Here is a 25,302-nt window from a genome sequence, read left to right on the forward strand (position 1 = left end):
CTGGATGGCATGCAAACACGGCATGCAAACACATCACGAATGAGTCACATAGCAGGAAAAATAAAAGGCCAAGGTGCACTAGGAAAAGAGCGGTACCTCGGGCAGCCGGGGGAGTGCGTAATGCTGACTTGCTTATTGCAAGCCCAGTCTTTCATGGGCAGAATCTGATAAACAGAATGAATGAGAATTTGGAAAATTTCAGGGCTCTATCAAGAATTAAAAGAACGTGGGCACACCTCAAAATGTACCTTTATTAACGTATTTGCCACCCTCAGGTGATGAGGGAGGCTGCAATTAACATTTCAGGTTAAACAGGACAACTGTTACTAACAGCATAACAGAAATCTATTAATAGGTTGTTGGGTTTTTTTAGTAAGAATTCCAACATCTGGAGTTGCGTTGTAGCCAATATCAACAGGATTCAATGTAATGTAAGATTAAGAGATCTGCGGAACTTGGAATAACATGATCACCATGTTAATTTTTTTAATTAAACCTACGGAATAAAGTTACTATTGAATGATGGTATAACGTACTAAACTGAGTTCAGACTTGTTCAGAAAAAGGAGGATTCTCCACATTTCTTTTTATAAAAAGTGAATGCTGCATTCTTTTCAAAATGTATACGCTTGTTCTGCTTTAGTTAACCTCATCGTCATCACACACAGTCAAACCTCAGCAGAAGAGAGACCGCTTTTTACTTGCCTAAGCTCCACTTCCCGAAAATTAAGGTTTACTGGTGTATATTACAAATCTTGTATGATATTTTAATTCCAGTTAATTCAGTGCTCTGAAAGCAGCAGTTGAGCTTGTATTTAAAAGAAAAGGCAGCCACAGCGGTAAGACTACAGTAAGAAAGGCTACAGTGCATGCCCAGGATCAGACACAATGCTACATGTTAAAATAAACCCCATGGAGAACTCCCACTGCTCTTCACCTTCCAACAAGAAGCATATGACAGACACAATCACTTGGACTAATACAAACAATTTAATATCATGAGACAGTACTACAGCTTTTATTCAAGCTGGGTAGTAGCTTTTTCAGAAGTAGTCCTAAAACTACTTGCTAATAATCAAGAACTGACTAATTTAGAAAGGGAGGAGAGGAATGGGCTCATATTTACTTAAATTCTTTAGCCACTGTTCTGGACTGACCAATGCTATAAAAAGGGCATTTACTTTAACTTTTTCATTCAATTTAATCTCCTGTACATTAATTTTATAAATTACATTTAAGTTATTTAGCAGCTTATGTAACACTGAACAACCACAAAATTTTCAGAGTATTTTCTGTGTACGTGTTATTACATCAGACACAAAGAACTGAAGATCATTTCACAAACTGATTTGCTTACTACTTTCTAATTAAATCTATATTGAGTAATGGTAACTATGAATATATACTTATGACATTTATATCATCTTTCCTATATTCCACTCTTTCTTATTGCACCTGGGCAACAGTGAATTGAACTGAAGTCTCTAGGGTAAAAGCTGTCCCTTTTTTTACCATATGTAAAATGATGGGGACCTGCTCCTCTTGTTATCTAAGCACTGATGAAATACAAACATCACAATAAATTATAACAGTACTGGCACGATTTAAACAGGTATTTCATAATATTGAATTCACATTTTATTACTGATTATCCATACTAAGTCTTTAAAACTAACTAGATTGCAGAATGGATTGTAAGACTACGTGTGAAAAGAGGACTGTGAAAAATTACATCCTATTGATGTCATCTAATAATCCTTTCTATGTGCACGAAGTGTGTAGTTTTACATATGAGAAGATCTTCAAGCTGACTAAGCAACAAAACTCAATTCAGTGTTGAACACCAACTTAACAACTTTTACAGTTTACTGGAACAACTTTCCAACATGCTAAAAAGACACATCAGAATGTTCAAAATACTGCCTGATATAATAAAGTAAGGATAAAAAGGTCTTAATAGGAAAGGATGTTTCTTTTGTCCTAAAACTGGCACCCTCCCCGCACTTCTAACTTCTGAATTAAGTGCGTGTACAAACACACTTCATCACTTGCTGCCAGTTATGTTACTGTTCACATTAGCAAAAGTTAAAGGTCGCATTTCTTTCATTTTGAAATTTCAGATTTGTTTGAAATACTTTAAAAAGTGTTTATAAAAACAGATAACTTAGCGAATTTGGACACATTTGTGGTATTTTAAAGGGCTTCTATCTTGACAAAAATCGGTTTTAATTCTTAACAGAAATCAGTTGGAAAAAACTTAGTACCAAAAAGACAAAGTTGACTTTTTCCTTTGAACATATTCATATAAAAACTGACACATACACACAGATATATGCACACGCAGGTATACTTACAAGGGTTCTGACAGCAATGACTGAGGTTTTTTCAGCGTCGATTAGATCTATATTAAAACAGGAAAAAAAAAAGTATTAGAGGTTGGGAACTTTTTTGCCTTGCAGAAAGGAGGAATCTTTAGAATTTGCACCCTAATGCTTCTGAAGAAGAACAGCCTATGAATTTAGACAAAGGTGGCACCTGCTCCCCATACAAGAGGGGAGCAATGATATTATTGGAAAAGACTAAGCTTGCAAACTACAGTGTACGGATAAAGATGAAACTATCCAAAAAGAGTTTAATTTTTATGGGACACTCCGCCCCCCACCCCCTCCATTTAAACGGGTTCTGAATAAAGCTATGAACAGAAGCTTGATTTCATTAAAAAAAAAAAAAAAAAAAAAGACAAGACAAGAAAGAGACTTTCAGATTCCATATGGCCCGTTCTTCTGCGTCAGGGCAGAAGCAACAAGAGCTTTATCATTCTTGATGGATGAGTATCAGTAGAAACATTAACTCAGGACTACCCATAACATACACTGCCCAACAGAGTCATAAGGAGCATGAAAGGTGTTTGGGGACTGAGGTAAGAGGAGAGTTCACAGAACAAAAGCCTGGTTGGGTGGGCAGCGAGGCTTCACTGGCCCCATGACCAGTGGAAAAAAAGATGCCTCTCTGCAACTACACAGATATGGCTTCAAAAAGTCTACTGCATAATCGCCCTCCTGGGCTACTTGGTTTTATATAAAGAAAGCTTTTAACTGATGTTTAACCTAGTTATATTTTAGTAGCCTTTCCCATAAGTTTAAGAGTTCAACCAAGGTACCAGTTTTTACGGACTGAAACTGTATTAAACATACCTTACAAAATTCTCCTGCAAACATTTTTATATGAAGTAAATAAGAAGCATAATAATGTTTTTAGTGTTACTGGCACTTGCATGTGGCTGTATAAGCTTTTGATCCATAACAGGACCACCCCAAACTCATGACAAGTAAATATTTATCAGATTTTAAATACAACGCATAACAGACCGACATACTGAACTTGCAAAAGTACATCCACACCAATTCCATTTGGTTAAAAGCCAAACTTAGCTATTCAAATTACACCTATGCCTTCAATCTCCTATTTAAGTTTAATTAGACTTTAAGAGAAAGGATGAGATGCAACATTCACATCAATGCACCACCAAGGATACCTTCAAGGCAAGCCAACTACACACTGCTAAAGTATAACAGTCACGTTCTCAGTAAACTTCCTCTTTCCTCACAAATAAAAAAAAAGTTGCACTTACATGAAAAATTTCACCGTATCAAAACAAAGCTTATGCAATACTAGAATATTTATTATCTGTAATATTTAATATTGACTTACAAAGTTCATTATTTCTCTTAATTGTGCAATGTAACTAGTCTATTTTGACGCTTATCTATCTTGGAAACAGCAGAGCTTCCAGCTCTTGCTGTAGGAAATGCACGTTCCCAGCAACAGCAATCAATGTGCGCCAGTCAGGCATGACTACAGTCTAAGGAAAAAAAACCAAACCAAACCAAACCAGGTGTAGAAATTCCGTGATTCCGCGTAGTTTCTCTCCTAGATAGCTGCATTTTCAGCATCTCCCAAGGATTTTCCTCTGATGAATGAGCTCTGGCAATTCTGAAACAGTAAGTCTCTAGACTAGAGTTCGTTTATCATTTGCAATGCTATGTTACAGGGTTCAGGTTAGAAATCTCACTCCTGAGGTAATATTTTCCTTATTACTATTATGTGCTGGGTGTTTACACAAATTCTGTAGTCCAAGCTTACTATGGAAAACAAATAACCAACGCGAATGCTCATACAAGCACCGAGACTGTATTTTACAGACTGCCACAGATGGAAGAGATGTTCTTTGAGTATAATCTGACTTTGATACCCTCAATTAAAAGCTTCAAAGACAGATAATAGGCAACACTAGTCTTGTCCTGCAGCCAGGGCCACAGAACAAAGTCTGAAATCAGAGCACAGGATTTGGAAGAGAAAAGACACACTGTTATTTTTCATGAATTTAACTGAAAATCTAAGAAATAAGTGGAAACTTTTTTTTTTTTTTTAATATATAGACAAATAGCTTTTAAATAGTCACAAAAGCTTATGAGACTAAATAAGAGCAAAAGTGTGCGTGGGGAAGAGGGAGAGGGTTTATACTTCTGGAAGCAACTATTCATGGAGGAGGAAACGCCCTAACCTTCTCTGCGTTTAACCAGTCAAGCCGAACAGAATCAACTCACCCAGCATTTGCACACACAACTAGAATTTCTAAGCGTAACTCAAAACCTAAAGAAATACCTGTGGATAGAAATTTTACCCTACGCAATTTAATTTTAATCAGGCAGCAAATTATTAACTTCGCTAGGAAAGGCTTTAATTAGCCCAAGTCCAAAACACTGTGAAGGTTTAATATTGAAAGTGTACGAATAACAGTCTTTATTGTCCTTCCTCTTGTGCTAAAAAGCTTGCCAGGGATCCCATTTACTATGTAATTGCATGATTAGAAGAAAACATACTTCTTTTTCAACTTACATCAAACATTAATTGGAACTTTTAAAACTTTTTCTCATTGTGCTAGGAAAATCTTCTAGTACTAAAGATGACATTAGACAGGAAAAGGGCAGAATTCTGGTTTGTGAAGAAAACCTGGAATCTGCAAAGCAAGAAGTTGTTTAGTTTAAAAACACCACTGGAGGAAGTCCTGGTTCCCCTACAGTCCCACTCTCGCTAACTTCAAATGGAGACACAATTCTAGCTTTAGCAGAAGTACTCAAGTTCGACTCCTTTCAGGAAGTTCTGAAATCTTCCAAAACAATCCAGTATGAATAAGGAACATTTATTTCCGGAATTTCTCTAGCATTCAGGCAGATCTAAACATTTTGGAAACCACAGTAAGCATTCATAATTTGTTAAGTGGAAAAGTGTCTCTACACAGTGAAAAAAATGTGAGTTGACTTGAGTAAGTACGTGGGTTATTAGTTACAGTCAGTTTTTGGAAGGGAATTTAATCAATACCTAGTAGTCCTCAATTTGCTCCAGTACTAGAACTGAAAGAGCCTAGGATTTCAAAATGAAATTACAGAGAGGCTGAGAAGTATCCCATTGCCAGGAAAATGCAGCAAGCTTACCCACAATAAACAAATGAGTGCACACTACCGGGCTCTCTACAAATTTTGATATTCCAGATTTATACCTATTATGCCCAAGAATGAGAGAACTTTTCTACAGATGAGATGGCTGTGATTAAATAGCAGTAAGAGTTACAAGAATCGTGTGGTTAATTACAACTTTTGGGGGGGTTAGAAATATTGGAAGAAGAAAAACCAAGGGAAATGATTCAGGTTTTACATCATAGCAGTGGTTTTATGAAAACAAACTCTGCTAATATCAATGCAAGTTACTCATGGTAGAAAAAGAAAGTACATGAGGTCTCATTTTTGTTCCCTTCTCACAGGCAGATTTCTACATATTTTCCTCTTGCACAATTTTGTACGTCAAAGGGCAATAAAAACCACAGAGGTAATCTAATCAAACACCAGCAGGTTTCAGAAGAACTCTGCTCTGTCAGGGTAAGAGCAGCTCAAAGCCGGAGAGCTTTCAAGAGCTCTTACTGCGTCTGTGCAGCATAAACACCCACAGCCCTGTCCCAACAAACAGGGAGAGGGGAAGTCTGGTACAGCGGATCCTGATGTAAGTCGAGGGCCCCTGTTTAAATATATACATTCTAATACCAAAACCGCAAGTAGTATTAGGAAATCTTGTTTCTCTTACTGCTGCTTAAAAAGAAAAAGCAGTTAATATAATGTTTTACTTCATTCCTAAACAAAGATGAGATTTATTTTTGGTTTCAAGAAAAGTATTGTTGTCCTTTATATTCACTACTTTTGTTTCACTACCTCAGAACATATATGCACTTAATGTCAATCAGGAAAAAATAATCAGTTTGTAAGTGTCAAGTGTCATACTTCTATTGCTGCAACAACTATTGTAATGGAAACCAGAGCAGCCACGCTTACCCAGTGTTTCTCAATTATCTAACAGACTGGTGCGAAACTCTCTCCTAATCTTGTATCACAAGGGCAAGCAAATATTTGGTGAAAGAGCAAGAGCTGTTTGTGTGCCCCAAAGGCAAAAAACATAAAAGGCCAAGGCATTCCACAACTGAAAACTGCCCATTGCGAATACAGTGAATTGGGAAAGTATTTCCTCTCGGCCCACCTCGGTTAACTTTTCCCCTCATTAAATTCTATCCAGAATCTGCACTGGAAATACCCAAGGCTCATTCACTCCAACGCTTCCTCTCTTACAAGCCCATACTCAACCTGTGCTGGTTACGCCGTGAGCCCATCAAAAGCCTGGGGCACACAAGGTTTTGAGTCAATCCAATTTACGCTACAGTACTGGGAACGCTGAGCAGTCACTGTAACAGCAAACTCTGTTCTTTCAGCGGTTTTTTGTGGTGAAGGAAGTAAGTGAGAGGCATCCGTTTGACTCATTGGCATTTCAGTTAATGGACACGGTAAGGACTGGTGGCGTGGATAGACAGGATTTCAGAAGAGGATGGAAAAGGACAAAATCTGCAATTGAAAAATACTGATACTGCCTCAGAACTTCTCCAACATATACAAAATATACTTGGACTAAAGGGGGGAAAAAAAAAAAAAAAGAAAATGCATATTCTATACTAATAAAGAAGTACTTCAGCCCGATCCCTCAACATATAGCCCAATCTCATCAGGCACTATGGCAAACGTTGCTCTAGGTGAACGTGCTCTGGCAGGGGGGTTGGCCTAGATGATCTCCAGAGGTCCCTTCCAACCCCTACCATTCTGTGATTCCTCCAATGTTTCAACAGCAGAGATAAGCGATTGTACTATTTCCACCCAACATTTTAAAACAAGCACATGAAAAGGCAGGCAGCATGATCAAGGACAAACTTCAGAGGATACGTGGCCATGGAAGTTCTCCAGCAAAAGCTATGTAAGCAGCCAAATAAGAGCTGATAATCTCTTTCTTCCCATATGTAACACAAACTGCACAGACTGACTAGTTCTGTGTTTAGATACACAACCATTTTGTAACGGAAAGGTTGTGACTCGCAGGGCTCTGATGATCTTTTAATTTTCTGCTTCTTTCTCAGTAGTAAAATGCTTTACAAAAATACAGACGTAGTGGCCTCCTAAGATTGTTGAATTATAGAGTCTAGAAGACCAAATGATCTAGATGATCTTTAAGGTCCCTTCCAACTCAAACCATTCTATGATTCTATGAAATCAGTTTAAGCCTTGTAAATATAAAGACCTTTTTGCCACACCTTCCACAATTGTTTTTCTTGCCTGCAAACACTGTCCTTGAGAAATTTGATACCCCAAGTCACATAATCCCCTAATACATACAGTTTATACTCAAACCAGTTTCATACATTTCTTTCATTTCATACAAGGTTTGTCGCTTGCTTCCCCCCTTGAAAATCTATCTCCTTTGAGTACAGACTTGATAAGTTCAAGCTTTCTGAAAACATTCTCTTATTTTGGACAACTTCAAATAAATTCCGAAGCCTGTTATTACACCTATTGTTTTGGGGCATATTGCAACGGAAGATCTTTGCTGTACTGTATCAATTTGAAAGTACAGACTGGAGATCAATTCTTTGTTTTATTTTTAAGCATTACAAATGAAGCAGGTTAAATAAAAAAAAAGGAGAGTACAGAACATCCAGACTATTCTGTGTAGGTGTGTACCGTGGACTGTGCAGTCTCTAGCATGATACGTAACTACAAAGAAGCATTTACACCTAATTTCTATAACCAGATTATGTCCCAAATTTTCATTTGTAAGTGTGATTCCCACTTGAAAATGTGATTGGAGATACTGATTTCAGGCCAAAAAAAGGCAGTTCAGCTAGAAAAGGGAGAAGTAAAAGTGCAAAAGCACAAGTGAGACTTCACACTGAACCTGACGTTCCCTCTGTTTTTTCTGCACGGAACACAGGCAGCTGAAAACTGGCATCATGTTGTGTGGTAGTTTAGGTCAAGCAGTTTTACTTTGCGTTTTAAGGAAGTAGTAACACTCACACAAATTACTTCCTTTCAGGTAACTTCTTCACTATGCCACCATTTCATCTCACTGGGCAGTGAATGGATAGTTCAGATTTTGCTTCTGTCTCCTAATTAGAACACATCTGACATAAAGCAGGAATTTACTCGAAGCTGGGTTTCTTAACAGAAGTTGTTTTCTTAACAGAAAAGTTAAGAACTCAGTTTCCCCTGCATTTTCATGGCACAATAAAAGTAAATAACTGACATACAGCGTTTTATGGTCTTCAAAGTCAGATGTAATATTCCTGTTTTTGTAATACTAATGAATGTGGATGGGAGTACTGCAGATACACAACTTACATTGGTACTTTCTAATTAATGTTTTGATTCTAATTGCTAGGGGCTTCCCCTGAGTCTATTGAGTGTTCTCTTTTATCTGTTTTCAACTTACTGTCAGTATTAGGAACATATGCATGGATAACGGGTTGTTTATGTATTAGGGGGCTCATCTCCCCTCTTATGTTATTAACCTTTGCTTATGATAAACATTTCAACAACATCCTTTCACAATGTAAGGAAATTAGGACATCAGGTACTTTTTGTTTTGCAAGTAAAGATGAAGGAGTACCGGAAACCATCTCCGTGTGTAAAAGCTTTTTAAAATTTACCCAGGGACAATGCTTATGACTGTTGGATACAACTGCTTCACCTATTCCTGGAGCGCATGCATTCAAGTTAGACTCCGATCAAGTCATGGCATTAGGGTTGGACAACTGTTAATGATGTTTTACTCAACAAGGCAAAAAGTGCATTAATTCCATTACCCTACCTGCATAGATTAAACATTAACACTTATTTCCTGGCCTCAAATCTGGCATGTTACCAAACATCTGTACAGCATGACCTCGGAGGAATTGTACGTACTTTTGTGATGACGCATTAGAAATACTCAAAAGTAAAATGGCATTTCCCAATACAAAATAAAATAGTAACAGGAATCTATTACTACATAAGAACAACAGTTAGGAGAAGGTAAACATGGAATCATTCTTTTTTAAATAGAATGCAGCTAATAGATTCATCTGACCAAAGCTTAGTAACATGAGCAGAGGAGAGCCAGTCATTAAAAGCTACTTCCTTTATTTATAAATTTCCTGAAATCTAGCAGCATCGCCCTGTAATAACCTTCTTGTGAAAGGAGCAACTCAAACAGTAAAGTGTTGAAGTGCATGAACACGGGCCCAGTCTGGCAGCCAAACATGCAGCATAATGACAGAGATCATCATAATCCCTCTTAATGCTCTATTGAGAGAGTCCAGTGATATTAACTTCTATTGAAATCCAGGCACAACGATGGACTACAACACCTTCCTCCTTTTACCGTAGTTACCCTGACAGATTATATACCTCTGTTTAAATGTCTTCCCAATGGCAACTGTTCTGTAATTTAACAGACTAAAGTTCTAAATACAATTCTGTATTATTAAAAAAAAGCCCAAACCTGTCTCTTCAGCTTTCATTTTTTCAAGAAACCCTGCCACCAGTTTTATATTTACCTTTATTGCTTTTCAAAAACTCCAGCATCTCTCATCAGTGGCATTAGGTTGCCTTCTTCTCAGACGCTGGTCATAATTTAGGTAGTGAAATTAATTACATACTTTAAAGGAAAAAAGGAGGGGGGGTGCGTCAGGGGGAAAGAAGTAAATGTTCCCCCCCGGTGTACTGCGTTAGCAGTCTTTTGCCTACCAAAAAGCATCCTGGGGGCTGGGGAGGGTTTTTTCCAAAGTTCTTATGGGTTTTTCAAAATTGTATGGGGACAATCAACAAGAGGAGCACCAGAATTGGGAAATACACTTTCCCTTTTCTCTTAGGAGCTCACACCCAAATGCAAATTTCACCCTTTTTTGTGACTAAACAAAAAGAAATAGCCTTTCTTACTTGCAAATTGAAGAAACTCTCTCCTCGCAGATGTTTCGAAATACAGATGACTTGGTGTGCACTTAAAAAATACAAGTTTAACAAAACTGTTCCCACCCGCGGTCATTTGAGGTGGTAGCCCCTGAGATTTCAAGCATGAATCATCTCTGTTTTTCATTGTGTAACTAGTTAAGCTGCAGAGGGAAATGGTTTGAGAGTCAATAAGAATTAGGAGCATCAGGAGCAAGAATATTTTCATCTTTTTTACAATCACAATATTTTCCAGGGAAAAAGCAATGATGTCTTCTGTATGTTTAAGGAACTGAATTTTATTGTGGTCTTAATGCAAAATTTAGCACAGTCTATTGCTTGGTTCATGGTCAACCTATTCTATCGCTTTCTAGCCAAACATACCTAGATTCATTTCTAGATCCCAATCATCTCTAGATCCATACCTGGAATTCCCAGATGGTTATTTACCTAAGACAGGACTTCAAACCTCAACTTTTGCTCACTTTTCTCTAAACTTTTTGTGAGTAAACTTCTTTCTGCTACTTTCATGTGCTTTATGATAGACTGAGAGATCTTTAGGGTACATTTCTTTTAATAACATTATTTGGCAACTCAAGTATTAATTTTTATAAGGAAGATCTGGAGGTATAGACTGGGGATGAGTTGTACATGGACAATAAAACTTAATGCAGCGTATACCCATTTAGTCAGAGAAGTTGGGGATTTTACCCATTAGCAAGGGACACAATACTGGTGATGGCATTTTCTCCCAGGGAAGGCAATCTTACTGACTTACTACATCATAACAATTCTTTGATTTTAGCCGCACTTCAAAGAGGAAGTGAGACGATGAAGCAAATTACAGTACATTGTCTCCTACAAGGCAAAGTGCAGGCTCAAGTTAGACTTAACACCTCTCTTTTGTTCAATCTTCTGAGCAATGTAGCACCACCAAAACAGGAAAACAATGCAGAAGTAGTCCAAACATAAATTTTCATACTAAGACAGGAGAACAAGGTGGAAACTAGCAGAATTGTTAGAGAAAAGATGTTTTAAACAGCAAGGTTTTGAACTTTACTGCCCCCCCAATACATGTGCATGCACATTTACCACACTTCTTATTTTACAGACACCAACATGCTTGTTTAAGGTGTACAGTTTCAGAGGCAGGCAGCTTTTGATGTTTGTAGTCCAAAATATCCACGTAGCTTTTGCAAAACAGCAGAGGACACACTTAGAAGACTGGGTCGCAAAATCAGGTGCTCAAAGCCCGAGCTGGAAGCAGAGGCAGCAGAGAGCGAGCCAGCTGCGACCAAAGAGGTGTGCAACCATATTTCCATTATCCCATGATTGTGCCTGTGCTAATATGTCCTACCCCTCAGCAGAACGCAGTAGCACAGGACAGCTGGGCACTAGCACAGCCACAAAGCTTCCTCAAAGGAATTTGTTCAAGCCCTGCCAGCTTAGAAGATATAAAAAAGGCATGTGTGACTATTCGCATCAAACCACACAGCTAAAACTCAAGCGGCTTGATGGCATGACTTGATGTTTAGGTAACTAGATCACCTTTACTACGAATAAAGCAGGAGCCACAGTAGTAAGAAGTAACAGTAGTAAGTAGCCACAGTAGTAAGAAACTGTTTGTGCAGCACTAGACTAAACAGAGTGAAGTGGTCTTAGGCTTAACAAATTCTGCAGGAAGCATGAAGAGGAAACTGACGCTGTTGACCATTCTTTCAACTTATTTTTAGGAACTTTTTTGCTCTGAAAAGGGGACAGAAAAATCCTTAGTATGACACTGTGTATCATAATAGCAACTTACGTTAGTAATAGAAAAGATAAATCTTAACTAGTTAACAAATGCAGTGATACTGAAAAAGCTAACAGTGTCAGAAAATGTTTCCATTTGCAACTTAAAAAGACACAGTCCCCACTCCAAGTCTATCAGTCAATACCATTTGTACAATTGCAAAGTGCTACCTGCTACTTGAAAACATGGAACAGGCTGGTCGTGTACTTTCCTTTAGGTTAGGGGATACTCCTAGAAACTCATTACTTTATCATTCTCAGTTTTCATCTAAATTCTATGTACTGAGAGCCTTTACATGTTTGAATGATGTAACATGCTGCCAACCACTGTGCCTGACAAAAAGCTTCAACCTCTTGGTTGAAAGCAGCATTATGACATTAGGCTGCTTTTAATAGCCTCAACTTTAAGCTTCAGCAACCCACTATTCAAAGCTTACCTTTCTTAAAGATAAATCTACTTAATGCTATCCAAGTTATGGAAATACTTTTCATTTTCAGGTTTTTAAGGAAAGGTAAACTTATAAACTAAGAGGTAATATGTAACAGATTTATTAAACTGTTTTGTCTGAGGAACACCAATGAACTACCTTAGAGAAACAGCCAACAGAAACCTTATCCACGGTGGCCTTTTGGATAAGATCATACCCCCCCTTTACATTTGCATCCAGCGTCTGGGCACAGACCACCATTCAGAAAGACAGGAAAAAAAGTGTTCAGGCCGTTGTGCGGTCCTAAAATCTCATACTTTAAGTATAAAGCAGTATTACCATACGCACAAGCTATGTTTATATCTTATTTTCATGCACACATTCCAGAAGTTATGATCCAACCACAGTGAAAGCGACCTGCATATTCAGGTAACACAGAGAAGGTGTCCCCAAAGCCCTGCTCCTCCTCCAGGAACCCATCTGCCTCCTCCGAGAGCCACTGCAGCTCATCTCACCCCACCGCAGATCAGACTGACTCAGCCCAGGTTGTGGGTGTAGGTTACACCTGAATAACGGCAATATTTTTACACTAGGGAATGCGGGGGGAGAAAGACTATAAGGCTGGTCACCATCTGCGCTTTTTCATTAGGTAATATGATCTGGAAAGAATCTTACACTTATTTCTGACCATTCTGCATATGTGATTATCATTCATCAAACCATCTTTGCGCATTCAAATAACCTGAACTTGGTTCAAGGCTAGAACAAGCTTTTATCTTCAGTGACGTTCGACTAAAATTGCCAGCTTAGCATGCTTTCTTTTTTTCAGTCCAGTTTTACGGAACTGTAATGTAGACTGCCCAGGCATTACCGTTAAAAGGCATGCAAGAAAAATACGCCTGAAAGACCAAGTTTCAGTAAAATACTGAAATACCTATACAGCTTCCCTCATATGACCTTGAACAGCATGGATAATGCACATGAAGCCAGACTGAGTACTGATAAGCCCAGAATGGCAAACAGTAGCCCACTCATACAAGCAGGATGCTCTCCATGGTCTCCTAAGGCATAATCTTGCTCTGATCCCTGCTCCAACTCCCGCTTTCTCACCCTGCTTTTTATTGAAGAACAGCAAGCTTAGTTTCACCTTCCAGTTGTTGCTTTTCCCTGTGGTGATACGTCATAATGAAAGCACTTTTGACCAAGTTATTTGAACAGAGGAGCTCATAAAAGCACAAAACTATTTGCATGCTTATGAAAGAAACAGGGAATCTATTTTCATAATGAAAATTAAACATGTCTATCTAACCAAGGCACAAAACCAAGGCTATCTTAAATTCATTATTAAATTATACTGTGTAAATACACAGTATGAATCAGCTGTACATATAGCTGTCTTCATGGAAATTAATGTGCAAAATGACAAACTAATGGGCTACAACGGGCAGAAAGAAATAAACTGCTCCATCCTCACTTCCTACTTCTGCATCTCGTACAAAAAAGCCACAGGCACCACAAACCAGGATCTCTTGCTTCTTTTTAATGTTTTTCCTTTCTATCACTGTATCACTTTGCTGTTATTTGACATTACCACTAGCTGCAGATTTACTGTCTCAACTCTTCTGTGTAACATTCAAAGCTATGGAAGATACTGTTGTGAAACTACACCTTGCCTATATATAGTATTGTGATTCTTTCAGTATGTATGCTTTCACTGTGCAAAAATAACCCAAAAAAAACCCACAGAAGTGCCATACTAACAACAGAAAAGAGGTCAGACACGTTAGTACTTAAAATGACTTGAGCAAATTACTTTACTGAATTGAAATAAACATGACCTCAGTGTAATGAAGACTCCGAGAGAGAAGCAAAACCAGCACGAGCAGCCTGCTGGCTCTCTATCAGTCTTCGATTTGAAGTTCACGGCAGCTAACTCAATCCAAGCCTGGACTGCAGTGATCCCACTTTGAATCTTCCCTTGGGCTGCAAATTTTGCAGGCAGCCAGTTATACATAACCTTTGAATCCAGCCAGTTGCCTGACATGGCTCCCTGTTCAGCAGACAAGTGTCAGTGCGAGGGAGGAAGCAGTAACCTTGGGGTTTAGTTCAGCTGACACGGAGTTACTTGCACTTTCACACTGCAGCTTTGCAAGAAATTTAAACGAGCATAAACCGGAGCTACAAGCGTAAAACAGAGCTACTGCTGAAAGAAGTAGCGTCCACCCATTTTTTTGGTGTCCCAGTCTGTCCCCTCCCTTTTGCCAGCAGCCACCATGAGTGAGTGCTGGCTGCAGCTTTTGCCAGCTGGGTGTGTTCATGGAAGTGTAGTATTAGGGAAAAAAACCCACCCAAGCAGGCAGAAGCTGTAGCGTGGTAACTAACCTAGTTTTATCTTTACTGAAAGCCAAAAGAAAACACCCAAATCCCATTCCCAAACACTGAAATACCTTATTAAAATTTTATTACAGATTAAATTTATATAGTCCAAAATACTTTAATATGCATAACTTGATATTTATTGAAGGTCAGGCGTTAGTAATCTTCCTAATCCAAAGTGGCTGTACAGTACAGGAAACAGCAGCTGACCACTGAGTTGAGAGTTGAAGCTATAAAAGGAATGCCCTCATTCATGAATTTTGGGGTTTTTGCTCTGAGCCAACATTCAGTGTGCAGTGATATGCAGTTTCCAGCTCCTCAGACTTAACTAGCTTATTTGACATAGTGACGTTTCATGGGCTGCTCAGCTCCTCTAGCTTCCAAGACAAACTATTTCTTGAGAATGACTCACTGTGTATTCTACTTATCACCTACTTCAGGTAAACTGAACATAATAAGATCTTTTAAAAAATTATTGCATGTACAACTACTAGAGAGGAAGCAACAAAGTACCTGACAGATTGCTGAGGCAATGTGAAGTGTTTCAGTAAATCTGACCAGTTACACCAATTTGCTATTTTTTTTTCCCAGCAAGATACTTGCATCCTCTTACCAGCAAGGAGCACCATATGGGCTCCTTGTAATCTTAGCACCACCTTCACTCAGCCCTACAAACTCAACTGGATGCTGATAGCAGCACCTGATTAAATGTGGACAGTTTAATTGTGGAAAGCTGTGTGTCAGCTCTACATGCCACCTGCCATAAATAACTGCAGAATTGTGAACTGCAACACTGTGTGAAGTTAGAATCCTAGAATCATAGGGTTGGAAGGGACCTCTGGAGATCATCTAGTCCAACCCCCTGCCAGAGCAGGGTCACCTAGAGCAGGTTGCACAGGAACGCGTCCAGGCGGGCTTTGAATGTCTCCGGAGTTGGAGACTCCACCACCTCTCTGGGCAGCCTATTCCAGTGCTCTGCCACCCTCACAGGAAAGAAGTTCCTCCTCATGTTTAGGTGGAACTTCCTGCGCTCAAGTTTGTGCCCACTACCTCTTGTCCTGTCCCCGGGCACCGCTGGAAAGAGCCTGGCCCCATCCTCCTGACACCCACCCTTTAAGTATTTGTAAGCATTGATAAGATCCCCCCTCAGCCATCTTTTTTCCAGACTGAAGAGACCCAAATCCCTCAGTCTTTCTTCATAAGAGAGGTGTTCCAGTCCCCTAATCATCTTGGTAGCTCTCTGCTGCACCCTCTCCAGCAGTTCCCTGTCCTTCCTGAACCGGGGAGCCCAGAACTGGACACAGCACTCCAGATGCGGCCTCACCAAGGCAGAGTAGAGGGGGAGGATGACCTCCCTCGACCTGCTGGACACACTCCTCTTGATGCCCCCCAGGATGCCATTGGCCTTCTTGGCCACAAGGGCCCATTGCTGGCTCATGGTCATCCTGTTGTCCATCAGGACTCCCAGGTCTCTTTCCACAGAGCTGCTCTCCAGCAGGTCAGCCCCTAACCTGTACTGGTGCATGGGGTTATTCCTCCCCAGGTGCAGCACCCTATGCTTGCCCTTGTTGAATTTCATAAGGTTCCTCTTTGCCCAGATCTCCAGCCTGTCCAGGTCTCTCTGTATGGCAGCACAGCCTTCCGGTGTGTCAACCACCCGCCCAGCTTTGTGTCATCAGTGAACTTCCTGAGGGTGCACTCTATCCCCTCGTCCAGGTCATTAATGAATATATTGAAGAGGACTGGACCCAGTACTGACCCCTGGGGAACACCACTTGTCACTGACCTCCAACTAGGTTAACGTTAGATCAAACGTTTTGTAGTACTTGCTCATCTGTAGCCTCACTTGACAGACAGCAAGTGCTCCTCATATTTCACTGAGTGCGAGACACTCAGATGCAGAGCATTAGATGAATACTCATTATTTCCTCTGAATACTCATTAATGTTTCTCTAAACACAACTTTCTTAGTAGACTTTTTGGTTCAAGTTGTATGGGTGGCTCTCAGTGTACAGAACTGCACATAATAGAATTTACAAAACAACTTATTTAAAATACTTTATCAAACTTGTAGCTAGATGAGCAATTATTACATGAACACAAAAATAAACGATCTTTTATTAGGGGAAAATTCTTGTATTTTAGCAAGTACTGTTGTGTATGAAGCTTGCTATTGACCTGATTAAGCAGGGTGTAGAATGAGTGCTGAGGAACAGCAAGAAAAATTCACTAGCAGACTGTTAAAGAAAACCAGACACAAGTGTTAAGTCTGTTCTTACTGTGATACATAACAAAGCCATGAAAGAAGTGCCTTAGGGCACACGTGTGCCCTGCACACGTGCGCAGAAACCGTTTATTTGTTTTATATTTCTTTTCCAGGAAACTGAATTGGAAATATAAGCCAAACACATTTATAGCAACTACACTGAACAGAATTCCTCTTTGCGGTATCACATACTTAATATTATAACATATTCAGTTCCTCTCTATGCTAATATTTTTCTATTCCTATGAGTGGGATTTGCGCAAACAAGGCCCTTAAAAAGACTTAAGGGTCACTTGCCAAGGAGGACAGTTACTCCATTATTTTATGGGCTCCTCTGCATTTCTGAAATGGAGACGAGTAGAAGGTGTACAAGGGACGTACCAGTTACAGAAGCGGGAAGGGTCTGGTGGGCAGAGGCATGGCTAAAGATGCAACTATTTGGGAATGGGAGGAAACACGTTAAGAAAGAAGCAGCAGCACACACATGCTTGACATTTGTTTAGAGTTGCGTTGCTTAAGGGTCAAAAATTTCCGTGTGGAAATGGAGGTGTTTTGGAGTGCTCCGTCCCTGGGAAGCCCAACTGCAGCGGCCAGAGAGGGAAAGCCCCCGCTGGGTGCGCAAAGGGGCATCGCTGCTCACAGAGGATACCCTCATAGACTGCCAGGGAAGAACAATACCCAGTGAGAATCTTAGCTAAAGGGACTGTTACTACTCAAGTTACTTTTGTAAAGTTACACAGCAAACACATAAACAAGCAGTTTTATAAACTAGACATCTAACTGTACTAATGACAGCTGAAACTGACTAACTGCACATACAGAGGAAAACCTCAGCTAAGGGGCAGTTCGGAATGTATGTCTTGTAGCTCAGAGTGTGTAGAACAGTGGTTTAGAAAAAAACAGTAACCATCCTTTACTGCTACATGAATCTTCTGTTGTGTCTCCTGCAATGTAAGTCGGATTCATTAAGCATTATTTAAATTTAAAATGCTACACAGTTGGGCTAACCACCTAGCTAAGTAAAACAAGGATCAGAGTACTAATACTATTTTCACTTTAAAATGGGTTGCACAGTATCATGAAATAGCTAAAAAAAAACCCGAACAGGCCTGCTGTACAAATCAAACAAGTAATTTGCAAAACGCGACTACTAGCTAGATGTTAATAAAAATTGTTTACGTTAGCCATGTTTATACTAGAAAAAAAGCAGAATGAGGTAAGCTAAACATGTAATTAACAGATATTTAAAAATAAATTATAATTTACATATGTAATATAATATGCTTATATTTGTTATAAATTTAAACAATTCTTTAAAGAAATCCTCTGAACACAAGCATTTCTATAGCTGTCTTGATTTTAATCACTTACAATCTTATTTTCTATAGTAAGAACAGCTAAAACAGAATAACACATCAGAGTTATTATTAAAGTAATAATTTGAAAGTCTCTTTAATTAGTACAAATTTTAATAGTACAAGTACTGGAATGTAATGTTCTATTTTAAGTCTGTCCTTGTCATGTCAGCTTGTTTCTAATTTCACAGGCTTTCAAGCATACCTAGATTTTCTTTAAATTGATACATACATTAATATTCTGACTGCCATTATACACCTATGCTATAAAACATTCCCAATTACCACTGTATGGAAATACAGGCATTTTCCCCTGCACGAGAACAAAAGCAATCAGCAAAAATCATGAGAGGAGCTGCAGCATCATCACACAGTTTAAGGTACAACAGATGTGCATGCAAGTATTCTGCTCTGACATTTAACAGCTGCTATTGACAGACCAATGAATTTATAAGAAGAATTAAAAAAAAAATAAAATATAAATCTATTGCCTAATAGGCAAGTTAAAAGTATGCCTTTTAGGAAAAGATGCTCAGCTGATGAAGCAGTCACATACGGTAGGGATCAAATAGTCACATCAATATACATTAAAGGAAATCCTAGTTCATTAGTTTTGTCCTTACTGAACAACAGTATATTCAAGTAGAATAGATGTAAGAGTCTTGGATTTAAAGTGATAACCGAGGATCCACCTTGGATCACTTTAAATCCGAGATTCTTAAATCTGTGATAATTGGTGGATCACTTTATCTCTACCTTGGAGATAAAGATATCTCACCTTGAAGCTCAGTGAACTCCCGCTGCAGAATATACATTGATTTGTCATTAACTGTACTACAAAAAACATGCAAAATTTAAATACGGGGGAAAAAAAAAAAGCAAGCTATTTTCTCAACCCCTAGGATTCCTTACAAAACACTCTACTGAGGTGAAAAGTACTCTTTGATTTCAATGGAAAGTCCAAGTGCTTAGCTCTATCTGAAGCAAAGAAAGAGGGAAACAATTCCTCATGTCCTTAACATTACACAGCTACTAATCCAAAAGCAAAGCAAATAAAATGTATGCTGACTTTTTGATACAGTAGCATTAGCTGCAACTTCACTTCCGTCATAAGCAACTCACATACACAAACTTTAAGAATCATCCACTGTAGGAATTCACATTCTGGCAACACATTGGCTAAAGGAAGACATTTCCCACCCCTCCCAGCCCCATCCCCACAATCACCTTTCCTTACTTGTTCTACTCCTCCATTTCTCAGGACTGCCTGTGCTATTTATTTCCTTCCTGAAACATGGTTCAATGCGCCTTCCGAATTTCTACTGTATTTGGGATCATCTTAAAATGTAAAATAACTCTACAGCCAACTGTACCAATATGCCTCGCTCACACACACTCCTCATACCTAAACCTCGGCAGAAGATCAAGTTCCAGCAAGCACCAAGTTTAGTCCTGACTCAAAAGGTACTATGAGCTACGGCAGCACAAGTCAAAAGTAGCACAGTAGCCTGAACAGTAGAAAGGCTTCCAATCTAGGGCAACAACAATCGCATAAAGAATTTCCACTCCCACCACTCATTCCTAACCTCTGTATCATGCACTCAATCAAGTAAATAATGTTAGGCACATCTGGCACATGATTAAAGCCATATCTTGATTACAAGAACACTTTATATGAAGTACTCAGTAGGAACTGATAGCCCTAAGAAGAAGAAGTGGGGCAGGGAAAGCAGACCTACTGTAGTTTATTTAAGTTTTGTCCAACTATTTTTGTTGATCTCGGCCAAGCGGCTCAATGTGGATCATCTACTGCAGAAAAGAAAACTGAAACCACATCTCCCAACAATTCTGGCAACCGGCCAGAAGCCTTCCTTTTTGCAAGCACAAGCCTTATTCCATACAGCGTCTTTTAGTTCACATTCGTATAAAACAAGTGAAGGCTTCTCGCAGTTCCAGCATATCTGGGATTAAGGCAAAGTCCTCCCCGTCCACCACTCAGACCACAAAGAGCAATCTGAGAGAGGGCCTTGGTGCTGGCGGGCTTTGTGTCCACCATAGGTCATTACAGAAACCTGTCACACCACTTCCAGTGTGTGTTTTACTTTCAGTGCAATACAAGTTACTCTGAGTGGCCACAGAAGAAGTAACTACTGCTGTGTTCAGCTTTTGTTTTTACGTGTCTATCTACTGAGTTCAAGATCTTGAAGAAACATAAGAGTTACTAAATGTCAGCAGATTAAGAACAATCCTTATTTCCCTTCCCTACCCCCAACCACAAAAAAAACAACCAAGGAAACAAGAGAAAAACAACAGCAAAGTATTAATAATTCCTATCCCATGTAAAGCACAGCTCTACTAGCAGAGGAGAAATACTGTCTTAAGCTTTCCCTTGGGCCCTTCTGTACAGCTAGCCTATTCCTCTCAGCACCTTCCAAATGGAAACGTGACAGAGAGCAATCCCACTTACAGGGAGGAGAGGAGGTAACTTTGAAATAAAGACAAACACCAAAGCAGTCACTCTCCAGCTGCCGTAGAATACCAGAAAATTAAAGAGCATGGTGAACTTTTGAGATGTGCCTTCCACAAAAAGGGTGGAAGACATTGCATTATCTAAACAACAATCCAACATATGAACAAATGGGGTTTCTCAGAAAATTGCCTCCCTTCTTCCATGAAACTTCCTTCTCTCCTGAGAAAATAAATATCCTGCAGCAGTGACCACATGCTTAGTTGCATATACAATGAAGATTTCCCTTAATAATTAACTCCAACTCTTTTTTGGCTTTGGTAACTCCTTATTAAGAACAGTTTTCTTATAAACCAGCACTCATTCATTTGTCATGTTAACTACCTAACTTAACTATTAATAATTAACTTCAATAGATTTTGCATGTTTACTTGGCTCTGGCTACTGTTTGATATTTGGGTATCGACTTCATTTAAAATAGTGTAATAGGCTGCATCTATTTTACTAGACACATATCTCAACATCACTTGGAGTATATTTGTATCTAATACCTTGCCTTAGTAGTTTGTTCAAGAGTGGTTTCTCTAGTTGTAGAAAAGGGCTGAAGCACAAACTCACGTTAGAAGGAGGTATCATCCACCGAACACTGGTAATTTATTATGCTGAAAAATTATAGCTGCTGATAAACGTTAGATTATTCAATCAGCAGACATTGGGCAACACTGTCACTTACTTGCACAGTGTATGTTACAGATAGTGTTACAAGTAACACATGAGGGAAGTTTGCATGAGATGCAAATACTCAAATAATTAACATATCATGACAACATCACCACAGCAGGGTTCTTGGGGGAGGAAACTGTCTTTTCTGTTTCAAGTTTATACCATTCTGTAGTTTAAAACAACAATGAAGGGGAACTGGCAAGTACAAAGAAGTGAGAGGTAAGTTAAAAAAAAACATTAAATATTTCCTAAAATAACTTTTATGTGGAAATACTTAAGGCATCTGTAGAACTGTATTAAAACAGAAACATTTTATCCATGCATGAAGAGCAGAAGAAAAAAAAAAAGAAACCAAACAGTCTTTTTGAAACCATGGAACATTGCTAATTCTATGTCTTCTCTTGGAGAAGAGATTGGTTTGGGGATTTATTTGTTTAAAAATTAACATTTTCACATCTTAAAAAAAAGTCCATGTAAAAATCATTGCAGTTAGTCTGAGATGACAAATCCCAAAGATTCAAAAAGCAGAATTTAATCAAAAGAAAAAGAGATCATATGGTTCTAATTGCTATTTGTAGCTTTATTTGCTAAATTTTGCACTTCAAATTGTCAAGGTTAGAAAATAAGTTTATCTATGTAAATGACAAAGCATGTTGTATTTGTATTTTTATGCTACAGCAGTCCAAGACGAAAAGAGCAATCAAGTAAGGACAGATATTATCTTTAATCTGACAATCATCTTTTAAGACCACCAGAGATGAGAGCTGTTCATTTACTGTACATGAAACAATCCTTAATTTACAGCAAGTTGCTCTGTAACCTCCATCTGTATTTATTAAGCATAGGAAAAAAGGGGTTATAGTACAAAATTGTCCAAAAGTTGCTATAATTATTCCATTAAGGCTGAGGCAGAGCAGCAGCACTTGACAGGTGTTGGTCCCTGTCCCACGGTGCCTGCACTCCTACCCCCCACCCCCCTGGCTTTGTAAATAGAATCATAGCATGGTTTGGGTTGGAAGGGAACCTAAAGATCATCCAGTTCCACCCCCCTGCCCTGGGCAGGGACACCTCCCACCAGACCAGGTCTCTCAAAGCCCCATCCAGCCTGGCCTTGAACACTTCCAGGGATGGGGCAGCCACAGCTTCTCTGGGCAACCTGGGCCAGGGGCTCACCACCCTCACAGTAAAGAATTTCTTCCTGATACCTAATCTAAATCTCCTCTCTTTCAGTTTAAAACCATTACCCCTGGTCCTATCGCTACCCTCCCTGATCCAGAGTCCCTCCCCATCTCTCCTGTAGCCCCTTTAGGTACTGGAAGGGGCTCTAAGGTCTCCCCGGAGCCTTCTCTTCTCCAGGCTGAACAACCCCAACTCTCTCAGCCTGACTCCATAGCAGAGGGGCTCCAGCACTCTGAATAAAATAAGCTTCAAAAATGCTTTCAAAAATAAGCATTCAAAATGAAATAAGCTTCAAAAATCCACAAAGCGTCCGAGGATAATTTAGAACACTGCAAAGCGAAACTTAATCTCAACAGGACAACAAAAACATTCAACCGGTCCCTTGCTTTGCCATAACAGGTGCCCTTATGACGTGAAATGGAAAAAACATGCCCCGTGCGCAGCGCCGGGCGATGAATCACCCCCCCCGGGCTGCTGCGTGTGCTACATCAGCATCAGCCCATACCCTCAGCCCAGCCTCCTTCCCCGCACCGCGGCGGGGGGGCTCGGCGGGAGGAGACGGCGCTGCCGGTGCGATGGCGGGCCCGCCAACCCCGCCAGGAAGCCGAGACGAGCCGGGGTGCCGCTGAGGCACGGCGAGGAGCGGAGCTCGCTGCCTCCTCGGCGACAGGCGAGCTGGGCAAGCGAGGCGAGGAGCCCGCCGCCGGCCAGGAGCACCAGCACTGGGCCCCGGCCCGGGGCGGCTGAGGAGCGGACGGGGAGCGAGGGGCGGCGGCGAGGGAGCCCCGGCGGGACGCTCCTGGCCGCGTTTATCCCCGGTAGCCAGCCCATCCCGCACTGCCAGGCAGCCTCCCCGCCGCCCCAGCCTCCCCGCCGCCCGCCACCTGCCGTGGCCGCGGCCAGTTCCTCCCCGGGGCCTACCACGCTCCCCCTGCCGCCACCGGGGAGCCGAGCCCGGGCCTCCCGGCAGCCGTGCTCCCCGCTCCGGGGAGGCTGAGAGGGGCCTCACCCCGCGTAACCCCTCGCTGCTTCCCTCAGCTGACCCGGCTGCCTCCGCCCCGTCGGCCAGCGGCCGCCGTCCCATCCCCGGCGGTGACCCTCCTGCCGCTCACCGCCTGCCGGGCGCCGCCGAGGGGTCCTTCCCCGGGCCGCACTCACCTCTCCTGGCCGCTTCGTCCCGGTGCCGCCGGTGAAAAACGGGGCCGGCGTCTCTGCCGGCTGCTAAAATGGCTGAGAGCGCGGGGGGAGGGCCCCGTCTCTGCCGGCTCCGCCGTCCAATCCTCCCGCCGCCCCCGCCGTGACGCGCCGCCGCGGAGGAAGGGGCAGGGGCGGGCCGGCGGGCGGGGGTCCCCGGGCGGGCTGAGGCGGGGCCGGTGGGCCTCGTCGTGGCGCTGGCGGTGTCCCCTCTGCCCGGGGGGGGGTCCGGAGGTGGGGCCGCCAGCGAGCTTTGGGCAGAGCTGCCGCCGCGCCGCGCCGCTGCTCGTTTCCCTCTGTTGCAGCGGGGCAGTCAGGCTGCTGCCCCAGAGACCGACGGGCACGTGGCGAAAAGCACCTCAGAGCCCACGGCGGCCGCTCTCCCTGCCCCTGTGGGCAGGCTGGGACTGGGAGCCGTGACGGCACGAGTCCCACTGTCCCCCGCTGGACGAGGCAGCGCTGGGGTTCATCAGCCAGCCTTGCCCCACACCGTCGGGGACCAGGGGACCACCAGGCCTAGCCGGAGGCCCCACGCTCTTTACCAGGAACATGAGACGTGGGTTTCATCAGCAGCACTGACGAGAGCAACCAGAATTACTCACAGCGCAGTTCAAAAAGCCAGAGGCCACAAATATCCCTATGATTCATGCCGGAGTTTGACAGATGGCTTTACGTGTTTTGGAGTCTGAGGCTTCTTCAGAAGAGAACTAGCACAAAATAACTGACTTTTAACAAGACACTTCTTAACAATGTGTAAAAGAAGAGGAAACATTTCATGCTCCATCTATGCTAAGCCCAAGTCCAGCACAATCCTCCCCCATCCCATATGGAGTGGGACAGTGTGAAAAAAGCAAAATTACAAAACAAGCCATAGCTATATTAGGTAACAAGAGCTTGTTCCTATAAAAGACAACACCTTGCAGGAGGCAGCAATTTTCTGGTAACAACTGAATATGCCATGTGGATGTTATACGTAATAGTTCTCCTCCTTAGAGAAGCAAAAAGCACACCCCTTCCTTGGAAAGAGGGGGAACTGAATCACTGCGTGGTTTTTCCTTTGCTTGGGCTATATGAATTCTAGCGCAGTCCGTTATTACTCTCACTTTGTTCTAATTTGTTTCAAAGCCCATTGTTTTGCTTAATGTCAAATCATCACTAATGAGAGGGCCTG

The 25,302-nt window shown here is 41.2% G+C and overlaps 1 protein-coding gene across 6 annotated transcripts in view; it reads right to left on the reverse strand.

Moving 5' to 3' along the window:
* Positions 1–25,302, reverse strand: part of ACSL4 (acyl-CoA synthetase long chain family member 4) — a 48,677-nt gene that overhangs the window by 17,328 nt on the left and 6,047 nt on the right. For 3 of the 6 annotated variants that reach the window (XM_063346589.1, XM_063346588.1, XM_063346585.1), the window contains exons 1-2: positions 24,096–24,673; positions 2,355–2,401 (exon numbers count right to left, since the gene is read on the reverse strand). The gene's annotated coding sequence lies outside the window, so the exon portion shown is untranslated. Of the gene's footprint in view, positions 1–96; positions 165–2,354; positions 2,402–24,095; positions 24,674–25,302 lie in introns of those variants that run through there. The other 3 variants (XM_063346591.1, XM_063346587.1, XM_063346590.1) reach the window with 2 other exon arrangements.

The sequence above is a fragment of the Chroicocephalus ridibundus genome, chromosome 9 (assembly GCF_963924245.1).
Source record: "Chroicocephalus ridibundus chromosome 9, bChrRid1.1, whole genome shotgun sequence".
NCBI classification, from domain to species: domain Eukaryota; kingdom Metazoa; phylum Chordata; class Aves; order Charadriiformes; family Laridae; genus Chroicocephalus; species Chroicocephalus ridibundus.